We start from the raw sequence: 13,983 nt of genomic DNA on the forward strand, positions 1-13,983 counted from the left end.
AGATGCAAACTCTGATAGATGCTGTGAACAAAATACTAATCAATAAATGAATCAAAGTATTTTACTCCATCTTTAATCCTGGTTCTTTTCAGTACAGGCAAAACAGTCAAGAGTTATTTTTATCTGACTGTGTAGGAATTAAAGGTGTTTTAGCTGTACTGCACTATTATCCCTTCTTTCTTTCTTTCATATAGAGTATGCCTTTATGTGGAGCTTCATTAAAGGAAAAACCCTCTGCTGGGAAAATTGACTGACAGAAGGAAACGATTCATGACATGCCTGTTTGCCTTTACTTGCCGATAAGGGAACATCTATAGAAGGAGAAAAAAGTATACCCCTCCTTTATTCTTCCTAGATGGTGTTTGGGGCCTAAGACATTAACATTTCTATCCCTGCTAAAAATATTTTTTTTATCCTACATATCAAAATGTTATTATACTATATATTGTTTTATCTTTATTTTTTACATATACTGTATAAAATCTTCAGTTTTTCCTGTTTAAAACGTGTGAGAACCGGTTTTTATGAGGTGGGTGCTCCTTATAAGTGAGTAATCTACATTTTTACACACAATTACTCTCCATCATTTAGGGCAATTGGCCAGGACTTACTGCAATAGAGAAAATATTATATATATATATATATATATATATATATAGGCAATGGACGCGGCACTCCTGGTGTCTGGATCAATAATGACTCTTAGCAGGCAAGTGGTAGCAGGCTGCTACCACTTGCCTGCTAAGAGTCATTATTGATCCAGACACCAGGAGTGCCGCGTCCATTGCCTATATGCTTGATCTATCACGGGGGCACCCGGTGCAGCAATTTATTCTAAAGGAGAGCCGGATCACATGGACACTATATATATATATATATATATATATATATATAGGGGGGTCCCTGCACTCTCACAATATAAGGGTACACAGTGGGGTGCCAGTCAGAGTCCTATCCCTCAACAGATGGGACCCATAGTACCACATACAGTATCTCCACTATGTGGAAAGACAGCACTCTCCAATTCTCAAAAAAATCAAAAAAAGTGAATATTTATTATAAAGTTTTGTCTCACAGTTTTCCAGGAAATGTCCAACGTTTCGGTCCACACCGGGACCTTTTTCAAGGTATACAGCAAAATACATCCATACAGCAGTGCAGCATAGTTCAAAGTAAGTAGGGAAACCGGAGCACCAGATTGGCCTCACAGGCCCCTATTATATACCATTATATGAGCGCCATTCCCGCCTCCCAGGTGATTGGGGGCGTGATGGAATGCAATGTGGAACGCACCAGTCACTTCCGGTGCAACCAGAAGTCGGTAGTGCTACACAACCAAAGGTTCCCCGGGGTTCAGAACATGCAATAAGTAATAAGTAGAAGTGAGACGTATCCCCAGAGGAGCAGAGCTGGCACATTAAGCTATATTCTCACCGGGGCTAGCGAGCGCACCCGGTGGAACGCATAACTGGAACGCACCAGTCACTTCCGGTACAACCGGAAGTCGGTAGCGCTTCAAAGACAATGCTCCCCGGGTTCAGTGTTTGGAATGCATGCAATAAGTATGTGGGCTGAAATGAGATGTATCTCCAGAAGGAGCAGAGCTGTGACATATTAACTATATTCCCACCGGGGCTAGCGAGCGCACCCGGTGGAACGCATACTGGAACGCAGACCTGACTTCCGGTATTGACCGGAAGTGCGTCACGCCAGCTGTCAGATGGTGCCGATATACATGGGATCTTCCAGAGTTGCTTAAATAAGAGCATAAAGTGATATTAAACGGGGGTTGCGCCATCAGATATAAGACAAAGATGAATGTAGACAACATATTAAGCAAAATAAGCAAACAAAAATGTATATATGTGTAGACATACACATATATGCATATAGCACAAACCATCCAATATTAGGCAAAGCCTGTGCGAATATCTAAAGGGTCTAAGCTTTTAGGGGTATATAAAGAGGCCTGTGGAGGTCACGCTGGGTTAATCATAACGTGTGTTGGTGTGATGGCAGAGGTTCATCTATATGACAATATTGTGGAATCATAGGGATGGACAGACAAATTATAGAGAGTATACATTCATATTAAGTGGTTAGTTAAACAAAAGAATCCCAGGTTATTTCAAGAAAATTGACAATGGGTTGTTTTCATTCATACCCCTAGGGGCAATAGTGTCCAGTCTATGAATCCATGAGCTCTCTCTCTTCTTGAGCAGTAAAGTGCGGTCGCCTCCTCGGGGTGGTGGGGGTATCCAGTCTATAAGTTTAGATCTAAGGTCCGATACTTGATGCCGTGATATCATAAAGTGTCATGCTACTGGTAATGTAGCTGTTCCAGTAGTGATGGCCTGATGGATAGAGGTTCTATGGTTTGCCATCCTGTCTCTGAATCTCCTTGAGGTCATCCCAACATAGTAGAGTCCACATGGGCAGGTTAGGATATAGATGAGATGATCCATCAGGCAATGTAGTCTGAATTTAATCGCTATCGGTCGTCCAGAGTGGGGGTGTGGAAAAAATGATCCTGTAAGCATCCCCCTGCAGGTGGTGCAGCCTGTGCACTTGAAACATCCTGGGCGTTGTTCATGAAGCCATGTTTGTGACGTAGAGGGATTCTGTTCAAGTAACGGTCTCATTAGAAGTTGTTTCAGGTTCGGTGATCTGCGGTAAGCCATTATAGGGGGAGCGCTTTTCTTTAGTTTGAGCTGGTCATCAGTTGCGAGGATTGGCCAATGTCTATGAACAGACCTGGCAATTTTGTTAGATTGGTTGCTGTATGTGGTGGTAAATACCATCCTACTCATGGTTGCTGTATCCTTTGTTGTGTTAGGTGATTCGGCAAATTTCCTCCTGGCTTTTGACAGACATCCAGTTACTGTTTTCTTCTTATAGCCTCGTTGTATGAATCTTTCGGTCATTTCAGATAGTTGACTCTCCATGGTGCCTTCCTCTGAATTGTTCCGCATGACCCTAAGGAATTGAGACACTGGAAGGTTGTTTTTTAATGCCGGTGGATGTTGGCTGCTAGATAATAACAGAGTATTTCTGTCTGTGGGTTTTCTGTATAGGCTTGTGGAGATCCGGCCATCTGTCAAAGTGATGGTTATATCCAGAAAATTGATGCTATGTCGATCACTTTGGCAGGTGAATTTGACTGGGCTATCAAGTGCATTCAAGGAGCCATGTATCTAGACACTTTTTTACAACCCATAGTGCAACTCAGTAGCAGCTATGTGCGTGACACCTCAGATTTTCTCCAGAAATTGGCTCATCTCCCTCCAGATCTGGACAATATTCTATTGGCGACTATGGACGTGTGTTCATTATATACTGTAATCCCTCATGAACAAGGCCTCCAAGCACTGGAAAGAGCATTACTATTAAAGAAACCACCCAATGGGCCACCAGTGGGTTTTCTTCTGGATCTAGCCGGACTGGTCCTCAAACAGAATCACTTCCTATACCGAGGAAAATACTATTTACAACGTAAGGGGACCGCTATGGGGTCCAACCTGGCACCGGCATATGCCAACATTTTCATGACCCAATACGAGCAAACACACATCCTGTCCGACTATGAGACTGATATATTATTTTATAAACGGTTTATAGATGATATTTTCCTAATATGGAAAGGTGACACTGATACATTTAACCGGATGGTAAGCTCCTTGAATGCACTTGATAGCCCAGTCAAATTCACCTGCCAAAGTGATCGACATAGCACAGGCTGCACCACCTGCACCACCCGTTTAATATCACTTTATGCTCTTATTTAAGCAACTCTGGAAGATCCCATGTATATCGGCACCATCTGACAGCTGGCGTGACGCACTTCCGGTCAATACCGGAAGTCAGGTCTGCGTTCCAGTATGCGTTCCACCGGGTGCGCTCGCTAGCCCCGGTGGGAATATAGTTAATATGTCACAGCTCTGCTCCTTCTGGAGATACATCTCATTTCAGCCCACATACTTATTGCATGCATTCCAAACACTGAACCCGGGGAGCATATGTCTTTGAAGCGCTACCGACTTCCGGTTGTACCGGAAGTGACTGGTGCGTTCCAGTTATGCGTTCCACCGGGTGCGCTCGTTAGCCCCGGTGAGAATATAGCTTAATGTGCCAGCTCTGCTCCTCTGGGGATACGTCTCACTTCTACTCATTACTTATTGCATGTTCTGAACCCCGGGGAACCTTTGGTTGTGTAGCACTACCGACTTCCGGTTGCACCGGAAGTGACTGGTGCGTTCCACATTGCGTTCCATCACGCCCCCAATCACCTGGGAGGCGGGAATGGCGCTCATATAATGGTATATAATAGGGGCCTGTGAGGCCAATCTGGTGCTCCGGTTTCCCTACTTACTTTGAACTATGCTGCACTGCTGTATGGATGTATTTTGCTGTATACCTTGAAAAAGGTCCCGGTGTGGACCGAAACGTTGGACATTTCCTGGAAAACTGTGAGACAAAACTATATAATAAATATTCACTTTTTTTGATTTTTATGAGAATTGGAGAGTGCTGTCTTTCCACATAGTGGAGATACTGTATGTTATATATATATATATATATATATATATATTGTACCTTGAGTGGGCCTTATAAATGCGCTGAAGAAGACATTTTACTTACATTCGTGTTCCTTTTCAGATGCTCCCAATTGCAGTGCCCCATCATGTAATGACCTTTCTGCAATTCTTTTATTGCAAATTTGTGTGGGATTATAGAAATCCTTGGCTGCATCAAGATATTTTGTCTCAGTGCTCATTAGACGGAGGCCTGGGGTTACTTGTACTTCTCTGAAACCATAACTTCTCGTACTTTTACTTCACTCATCTAAACCAGGTGGTGACTTGGCATTCACCACACAGCACTGAACAGTGGGTAGATCTGAAGAGTGAGCTGGCTGAAGTAGACTTGATCTCTCATCTGCCTTGGCTTTTGCACAAGCACAGAACAAGAAGTGCTCCTTTGGTTCTTGTGGTCGTGCTAATTCTTACCAATCGGAACAGTCTTAACAACCAGTTTGACCTTTCTGAATATCCGTCTTGTCAGTCCCTTCTATGGAATCATCTCTAGTTCTCTCAGGGAGACTTGTGCCCCATTATATCAATAATAGGCTGCTCCAGGTATAACCCTTTTCAGACATGTTGGTGGCTGATTCGCCCTATCCATGATTTTTTTTTAACCACCATTGGCCACCCAGTACTATGTTCCCCTTGCCATATTACTGTTGCTTGTTATCCTCTTTCTTTTCTTATTTTGACACAATTTTTATATCTGCTTTTGGTTACTCTCACCTGTTAAATAACCCACTTATGACTGCCTTTTGTTTTTGTGTTCTTAACTGACTTTATCATTCTCTGTTGGCTTTGTTACCACTAATAAAAATGAAATGATTTTTTTTTTTAAAAAGCCAAGCAAAACCAAACCAAGTCCTACCCAAAGTATAAAGGGCACCAGTTCTCATTGGTTTAGTTACAGCTTCTGTGGTGGGCCAGGAAATGACAGCTAGGCTGTTCTCACTACTACAAGGAAAGTCATAACATGGAACCCCTATAACAGAAAGCAAAATTTCCTAGGAATAATTAGGACTGCTAAAAATCCACTCAATTCCTAGATAAAGCTAGCCTTAGGCAGATGACAAGGGGTTTCTTAGACAATTACTAACTGGGCAAAATGTGTGCTTCGCTCACAGTAATTCTGTGTCATGATGCATTCTTATGATGTGTACACACTAAAACAACGGATTGGCCATCCAGCTGTTTTAGTGCATGCACACTTTCCAATCATTGATCCAATGTGTCATACCTGACATCACAACTGGGTGGGCATTTACATGTGCCTGTCCAGTTGTGATGTCAGTCACCAGTGGCCTCCACAGAAAGCTTATGGGCAGACGGAAGACCACCTGTAAACTAGAGATGAGCGGGTTCGGTTTCTCTGAATCCGAACCCGCACGAACTTCATGTTTTTTTCACGGGTCCGAGCAGACTCGGATCCTCCCGCCTTGCTCGGTTAACCCGAGCGCGCCCGAACGTCATCATGACGCTGTCGGATTCTCGCGAGACTCGGATTCTATATAAGGAGCCGCGCGTCGCCGCCATTTTCACACGTGCATTGAGATTGATAGGGAGAGGACGTGGCTGGCGTCCTCTCCATTAGAAATTAGATTAGAAGAGAGAGAGAGATTGTGCAGAGTCAGACAGAGTTTACCACAGTGACCAGTGCAGTTGTTGTTAGTTAACTTTTATTTATTTTAATATATATCCGTTCTCTGCTATATCCGTTCTCTGCCTGAAAAAAAACGATACACAGCAGCAGCCAGTCACACAGTGTGACTCAGTCTGTGTGCACTCAGCTCAGCCCAGTGTGCTGCACATCAATGTATAAAAGGCAAAGCTTATAATAATTGTGGGGGAGACTGGGGAGCACTGCAGGTTGTTATAGCAGGAGCCCCCAGGAGTACATAATATTATATTAATTTAAAATTAAACAGTGCACACTTTTGCTGCAGGAGTGCCACTGCCAGTGTGACTAGTGGTGACCAGTGCCTGACCACCAGTATAGTAGTATATTGTTGTATGTATTGTATACTATCTCTTTATCAACCAGTCTATATTAGCAGCAGACACAGTACAGTGCGGTAGTTCACGGCTGTGGCTACCTCTGTGTCGGCAGTCGGAACTCGGCAGGCAGTCCGTCCATCCATAATTGTATTACAATATATACCACCTAACCGTGGTATTTTTTTTTCTTTCTTTATACCGTCATAGTGTCATACTAGTTGTTACGAGTATACTACTATCTCTTTATCAACCAGTGTACAGTGCGGTAGTTCACGGCTGTGGCTACCTCTGTGTCGGCAGTCGGCAGGCAGTCCGTCCATCCATAATTGTATTATTATTATAATATATACCACCTAACCGTGGTTTTTTTTCATTCTTTAATCTTTATACCGTCGTCATAGTGTCATACTAGTTGTTACGAGTATACTACTATCTCTTTATCAACCAGTGTACAGTGCGGTAGTTCACGGCTGTGGCTACCTCTGTGTCGGCAGTCGGCAGGCAGTCCGTCCATCCATAATTGTATTATTATTATAATATATACCACCTAACCGTGGTTTTTTTTTCATTCTTTATACCGTCATAGTGTCATACTAGTTGTTACGAGTATACTACTATCTCTTTATCAACCAGTGTACAGTGCGGTAGTTCACGGCTGTGGCTACCTCTGTGTCGGCAGTCGGCAGGCAGTCCGTCCATCCATAATTGTATTATTATTATAATATATACCACCTAACCGTGGTTTTTTTTCCATTCTTTAATCTTTATACCGTCGTCATAGTGTCATACTAGTTGTTACGAGTATACTACTATCTCTTTATCAACCAGTGTACAGTGCGGTAGTTCACGGCTGTGGCTACCTCTGTGTCGGCAGTCGGCAGGCAGTCCGTCCATCCATAATTGTATTATTATTATAATATATACCACCTAACCGTGGTTTTTTTTTCATTCTTTATACCGTCGTCATAGTGTCATACTAGTTGTTACGAGTATACTACTATCTCTTTATCAACCAGTGTACAGTGCGGTAGTTCACGGCTGTGGCTACCTCTGTGTCGGCAGTCGGCAGGCAGTCCGTCCATCCATAATTGTATTATTATTATAATATATACCACCTAACCGTGGTTTTTTTTTCATTCTTTATACCGTCGTCATAGTGTCATACTAGTTGTTACGAGTATACTACTATCTCTTTATCAACCAGTGTACAGTGCGGTAGTTCACGGCTGTGGCTACCTCTGTGTCGGCAGTCGGCAGGCAGTCCGTCCATCCATAATTGTATTATTATTATAATATATACCACCTAACCGTGGTTTTTTTTCCATTCTTTATACCGTCGTCATAGTGTCATACTAGTTGTTACGAGTATACTACTATCTCTTTATCAACCAGTGTACAGTGCGGTAGTTCACGGCTGTGGCTACCTCTGTGTCGGCAGTCGGCAGGCAGTCCGTCCATCCATAATTGTATTATTATTATAATATATACCACCTAACCGTGTTTTTTTTTTCATTCTTTATACCGTCGTCATAGTGTCATACTAGTTGTTACGAGTATACTACTATCTCTTTATCAACCAGTGTACAGTGCGGTAGTTCACGGCTGTGGCTACCTCTGTGTCGGCAGTCGGCAGGCAGTCCGTCCATCCATAATTGTATTATTATTATAATATATACCACCTAACCGTGGTTTTTTTTCCATTCTTTATACCGTCGTCATAGTGTCATACTAGTTGTTACGAGTATACTACTATCTCTTTATCAACCAGTGTACAGTGCGGTAGTTCACGGCTGTGGCTACCTCTGTGTCGGCAGTCGGCAGGCAGTCCGTCCATCCATAATTGTATTATTATTATAATATATACCACCTAACCGTGGTTTTTTTTCCATTCTTTATACCGTCGTCATAGTGTCATACTAGTTGTTACGAGTATACTACTATCTCTTTATCAACCAGTGTACAGTGCGGTAGTTCACGGCTGTGGCTACCTCTGTGTCGGCAGTCGGCAGGCAGTCCGTCCATCCATAATTGTATTATTATTATAATATATACCACCTAACCGTGGTTTTTTTTTCATTCTTTATACCGTCGTCATAGTGTCATACTAGTTGTTACGAGTATACTACTATCTCTTTATCAACCAGTGTACAGTGCGGTAGTTCACGGCTGTGGCTACCTCTGTGTCGGCAGTCGGCAGGCAGTCCGTCCATCCATAATTGTATTATTATTATAATATATACCACCTAACCGTGGTTTTTTTTTCATTCTTTATACCGTCGTCATAGTGTCATACTAGTTGTTACGAGTATACTACTATCTCTTTATCAACCAGTGTACAGTGCGGTAGTTCACGGCTGTGGCTACCTCTGTGTCGGCAGTCGGCAGGCAGTCCGTCCATCCATCCATAATTGTATTATTATTATAATATATACCACCTAACCGTGGTTTTTTTATACCACCTAACCGTGGCAGTCCGTCCATAATTGTATACTAGTAAACTATCCAATCCATCCATCTCCATTGTTTACCTGAGGTGCCTTTTAGTTCTGCCTATAAAATATGGAGAACAAAAAAGTTGAGGTTCCAAAATTAGGGAAAGATCAAGATCCACTTCCACCTCGTGCTGAAGCTGCTGCCACTAGTCATGGCCGAGACGATGAAATGCCAGCAACGTCGTCTGCCAAGGCCGATGCCCAATGTCATAGTACAGAGCATGTCAAATCCAAAACACCAAATATCAGAAAAAAAAGGACTCCAAAACCTAAAATAAAATTGTCGGAGGAGAAGCGTAAACTTGCCAATATGCCATTTACCACACGGAGTGGCAAGGAACGGCTGAGGCCCTGGCCTATGTTCATGGCTAGTGGTTCAGCTTCACATGAGGATGGAAGCACTCAGCCTCTCGCTAGAAAACTGAAAAGACTCAAGCTGGCAAAAGCACCGCAAAGAACTGTGCGTTCTTTGAAATCCCAAATCCACAAGGAGAGTCCAATTGTGTCGTTTGCGATGCCTGACCTTCCCAACACTGGACGTGAAGAGCATGCGCCTTCCACTATTTGCATGCCCCCTGCAAGTGCTGGAAGGAGCACCCGCAGTCCAGTTCCTGATAGTCAGATTGAAGATGTCAGTGTTGAAGTACACCAGGATGAGGAGGATATGGGTGTTGCTGGCGCTGGGGAGGAAATTGACCAGGAGGATTCTGATGGTGAGGTGGTTTGTTTAAGTCAGGCACCCGGGGAGACACCTGTTGTCCGTGGGAGGAATATGGCCGTTGACATGCCAGGTGAAAATACCAAAAAAATCAGCTCTGCGGTGTGGAGGTATTTCACCAGAAATGCGGACAACAGGTGTCAAGCCGTGTGTTCCCTTTGTCAAGCTGTAATAAGTAGGGGTAAGGACGTTAACCACCTCGGAACATCCTCCCTTATACGTCACCTGCAGCGCATTCATAATAAGTCAGTGACAAGTTCAAAAACTTTGGGTGACAGCGGAAGCAGTCCACTGACCAGTAAATCCCTTCCTCTTGTAACCAAGCTCACGCAAACCACCCCACCAACTCCCTCAGTGTCAATTTCCTCCTTCCCCAGGAATGCCAATAGTCCTGCAGGCCATGTCACTGGCAAGTCTGACGAGTCCTTTCCTGCCTGGGATTCCTCCGATGCATCCTTGCGTGTAACGCCTACTGCTGCTGGCGCTGCTGTTGTTGCCGCTGGGAGTCGATGGTCATCCCAGAGGGGAAGTCGTAAGCCCACTTGTACTACTTCCAGTAAGCAATTGACTGTTCAACAGTCCTTTGCGAGGAAGATGAAATATCACAGCAGTCATCCTACTGCAAAGCGGATAACTGAGTCCTTGACAACTATGTTGGTGTTAGACGTGCGTCCGGTATCCGCCGTTAGTTCACAGGGAACTAGACAATTTATTGAGGCAGTGTGCCCCCGTTACCAAATACCATCTAGGTTCCACTTCTCTAGGCAGGCGATACCGAGAATGTACACGGACGTCAGAAAAAGACTCACCAGTGTCCTAAAAAATGCAGTTGTACCCAATGTCCACTTAACCACGGACATGTGGACAAGTGGAGCAGGGCAGGGTCAGGACTATATGACTGTGACAGCCCACTGGGTAGATGTATGGACTCCCGCCGCAAGAACAGCAGCGGCGGCACCAGTAGCAGCATCTCGCAAACGCCAACTCTTTCCTAGGCAGGCTACGCTTTGTATCACCGCTTTCCAGAATACGCACACAGCTGAAAACCTCTTACGGCAACTGAGGAAGATCATCGCGGAATGGCTTACCCCAATTGGACTCTCCTGTGGATTTGTGGCATCGGACAACGCCAGCAATATTGTGTGTGCATTAAATATGGGCAAATTCCAGCACGTCCCATGTTTTGCACATACCTTGAATTTGGTGGTGCAGAATTTTTTAAAAAACGACAGGGGCGTGCAAGAGATGCTGTCGGTGGCCAGAAAAATTGCGGGACACTTTCGGCGTACAGGCACCACGTACAGAAGACTGGAGCACCACCAAAAACTACTGAACCTGCCCTGCCATCATCTGAAGCAAGAAGTGGTAACGAGGTGGAATTCAACCCTCTATATGCTTCAGAGGTTGGAGGAGCAGCAAAAGGCCATTCAAGCCTATACAATTGAGCACGATATAGGAGATGGAATGCACCTGTCTCAAGTGCAGTGGAGAATGATTTCAACGTTGTGCAAGGTTCTGATGCCCTTTGAACTTGCCACACGTGAAGTCAGTTCAGACACTGCCAGCCTGAGTCAGGTCATTCCCCTCATCAGGCTTTTGCAGAAGAAGCTGGAGGCATTGAAGAAGGAGCTAACACGGAGCGATTCCGCTAGGCATGTGGGACTTGTGGATGCAGCCCTTAATTCGCTTAACAAGGATTCACGGGTGGTCAATCTGTTGAAATCAGAGCACTACATTTTGGCCACCGTGCTCGATCCTAGATTTAAAGCCTACCTTGGATCTCTCTTTCCGGCAGACACAGGTCTGCTGGGGTTGAAAGACCTGCTGGTGACAAAATTGTCAAGTCAAGCGGAACGCGACCTGTCAACATCTCCTCCTTCACATTCTCCCGCAACTGGGGGTGCGAGGAAAAGGCTCAGAATTCCGAGCCCACCCGCTGGCGGTGATGCAGGGCAGTCTGGAGCGACTGCTGATGCTGACATCTGGTCCGGACTGAAGGACCTGACAACGATTACGGACATGTCGTCTACTGTCACTGCATATGATTCTCTCAACATTGATAGAATGGTGGAGGATTATATGAGTGACCGCATCCAAGTAGGCACGTCACACAGTCCGTACTTATACTGGCAGGAAAAAGAGGCAATTTGGAGGCCCTTGCACAAACTGGCTTTATTCTACCTAAGTTGCCCTCCCACAAGTGTGTACTCCGAAAGAGTGTTTAGTGCCGCCGCTCACCTTGTCAGCAATCGACGTACGAGGTTACATCCAGAAAATGTGGAGAAGATGATGTTCATTAAAATGAATTATAATCAATTCCTCCGCGGAGACATTGACCAGCAGCAATTGCCTCCACAAAGTACACAGGGAGCTGAGATGGTGGATTCCAGTGGGGACGAATTGATAATCTGTGAGGAGGGGGATGTACACGGTGATATATCGGAGGGTGAAGATGAGGTGGACATCTTGCCTCTGTAGAGCCAGTTTGTGCAAGGAGAGATTAATTGCTTCTTTTTTGGGGGGGGTCCAAACCAACCCGTCATATCAGTCACAGTCGTGTGGCAGACCCTGTCACTGAAATGATGGGTTGGTTAAAGTGTGCATGTCCTGTTTTGTTTATACAACATAAGGGTGGGTGGGAGGGCCCAAGGATAATTCCATCTTGCACCTCTTTTTTCTTTTCTTTTTCTTTGCATCATGTGCTGATTGGGGAGGGTTTTTTGGAAGGGACATCCTGCGTGACACTGCAGTGCCACTCCTAGATGGGCCCGGTGTTTGTGTCGGCCACTAGGGTCGCTAATCTTACTCACACAGCTACCTCATTGCGCCTCTTTTTTTCTTTGCGTCATGTGCTGTTTGGGGAGGGTTTTTTGGAAGGGACATCCTGCGTGACACTGCAGTGCCACTCCTAGATGTGCCCGGTGTTTGTGTCGGCCACTAGGGTCGCTAATCTTACTCACACAGTCAGCTACCTCATTGCGCCTCTTTTTTTCTTTGCGTCATGTGCTGTTTGGGGAGGGTTTTTTGGAAGGGCCATCCTGCGTGACACTGCAGTGCCACTCCTAGATGGGCCCGGTGTTTGTGTCGGCCACTAGGGTCGCTAATCTTACTCACACAGCTACCTCATTGCGCCTCTTTTTTTCTTTGCGTCATGTGCTGTTTGGGGAGGGTTTTTTGGAAGGGACATCCTGCGTGACACTGCAGTGCCACTCCTAGATGGGCCCGGTGTTTGTGTCGGCCACTAGGGTCGCTAATCTTACTCACACAGTCAGCTACCTCATTGCGCCTCTTTTTTTCTTTGCGTCATGTGCTGTTTGGGGAGGGTTTTTTGGAAGGGCCATCCTGCGTGACACTGCAGTGCCACTCCTAGATGGGCCCGGTGTTTGTGTCGGCCACTAGGGTCGCTAATCTTACTCACACAGCTACCTCATTGCGCCTCTTTTTTTCTTTGCGTCATGTGCTGTTTGGGGAGGGTTTTTTGGAAGGGACATCCTGCGTGACACTGCAGTGCCACTCCTAGATGGGCCCGGTGTTTGTGTCGGCCACTAGGGTCGCTTATCTTTCTCACACAGCTACCTCATTGCGCCTCTTTTTTTCTTTGCGTCATGTGCTGTTTGGGGAGGGTTTTTTGGAAGGGACATCCTGCGTGACACTGCAGTGCCACTCCTAGATGGGCCCGGTGTTTGTGTCGGCCACTAGGGTCGCTTATCTTTCTCACACAGTCAGCTACCTCATTGCGCCTCTTTTTTTCTTTGCGTCATGTGCTGTTTGGGGAGGGTTTTTTGGAAGGGACATCCTGCGTGACACTGCAGTGCCACTCCTAGATGGGCCCGGTGTTTGTGTCGGCCACTAGGGTCGCTTATCTTACTCACACAGCGACCTCGGTGCAAATTTTAGGACTAAAAATAATATTGTGAGGTGTGATGTGTTCAGAATAGGCTGAAAATGAGTGTAAATTATGTTTTTTGAGGTTAATAATACTTTGGGATCAAAATTACCCCCAAATTCTATGATTTAAGCTGTTTTTTAGGGTTTTTTGAAAAAAACACCCGAATCCAAAACACACCCGAATCCGACAAAAATAATTCGGTGAGGTTTTGCCAAAACGCGTTCGAACCCAAAACACGGCCGCGGAACCGAACCCAAAACCAAAACACAAAACCCGAAAAATTTCAGGCGCTCATCTCTACTGTAAACA

This window comes from Pseudophryne corroboree, chromosome 7 (genome assembly GCF_028390025.1).
Source record: "Pseudophryne corroboree isolate aPseCor3 chromosome 7, aPseCor3.hap2, whole genome shotgun sequence".
In the NCBI taxonomy this organism is placed as follows: Eukaryota; Metazoa; Chordata; class Amphibia; order Anura; family Myobatrachidae; genus Pseudophryne; species Pseudophryne corroboree.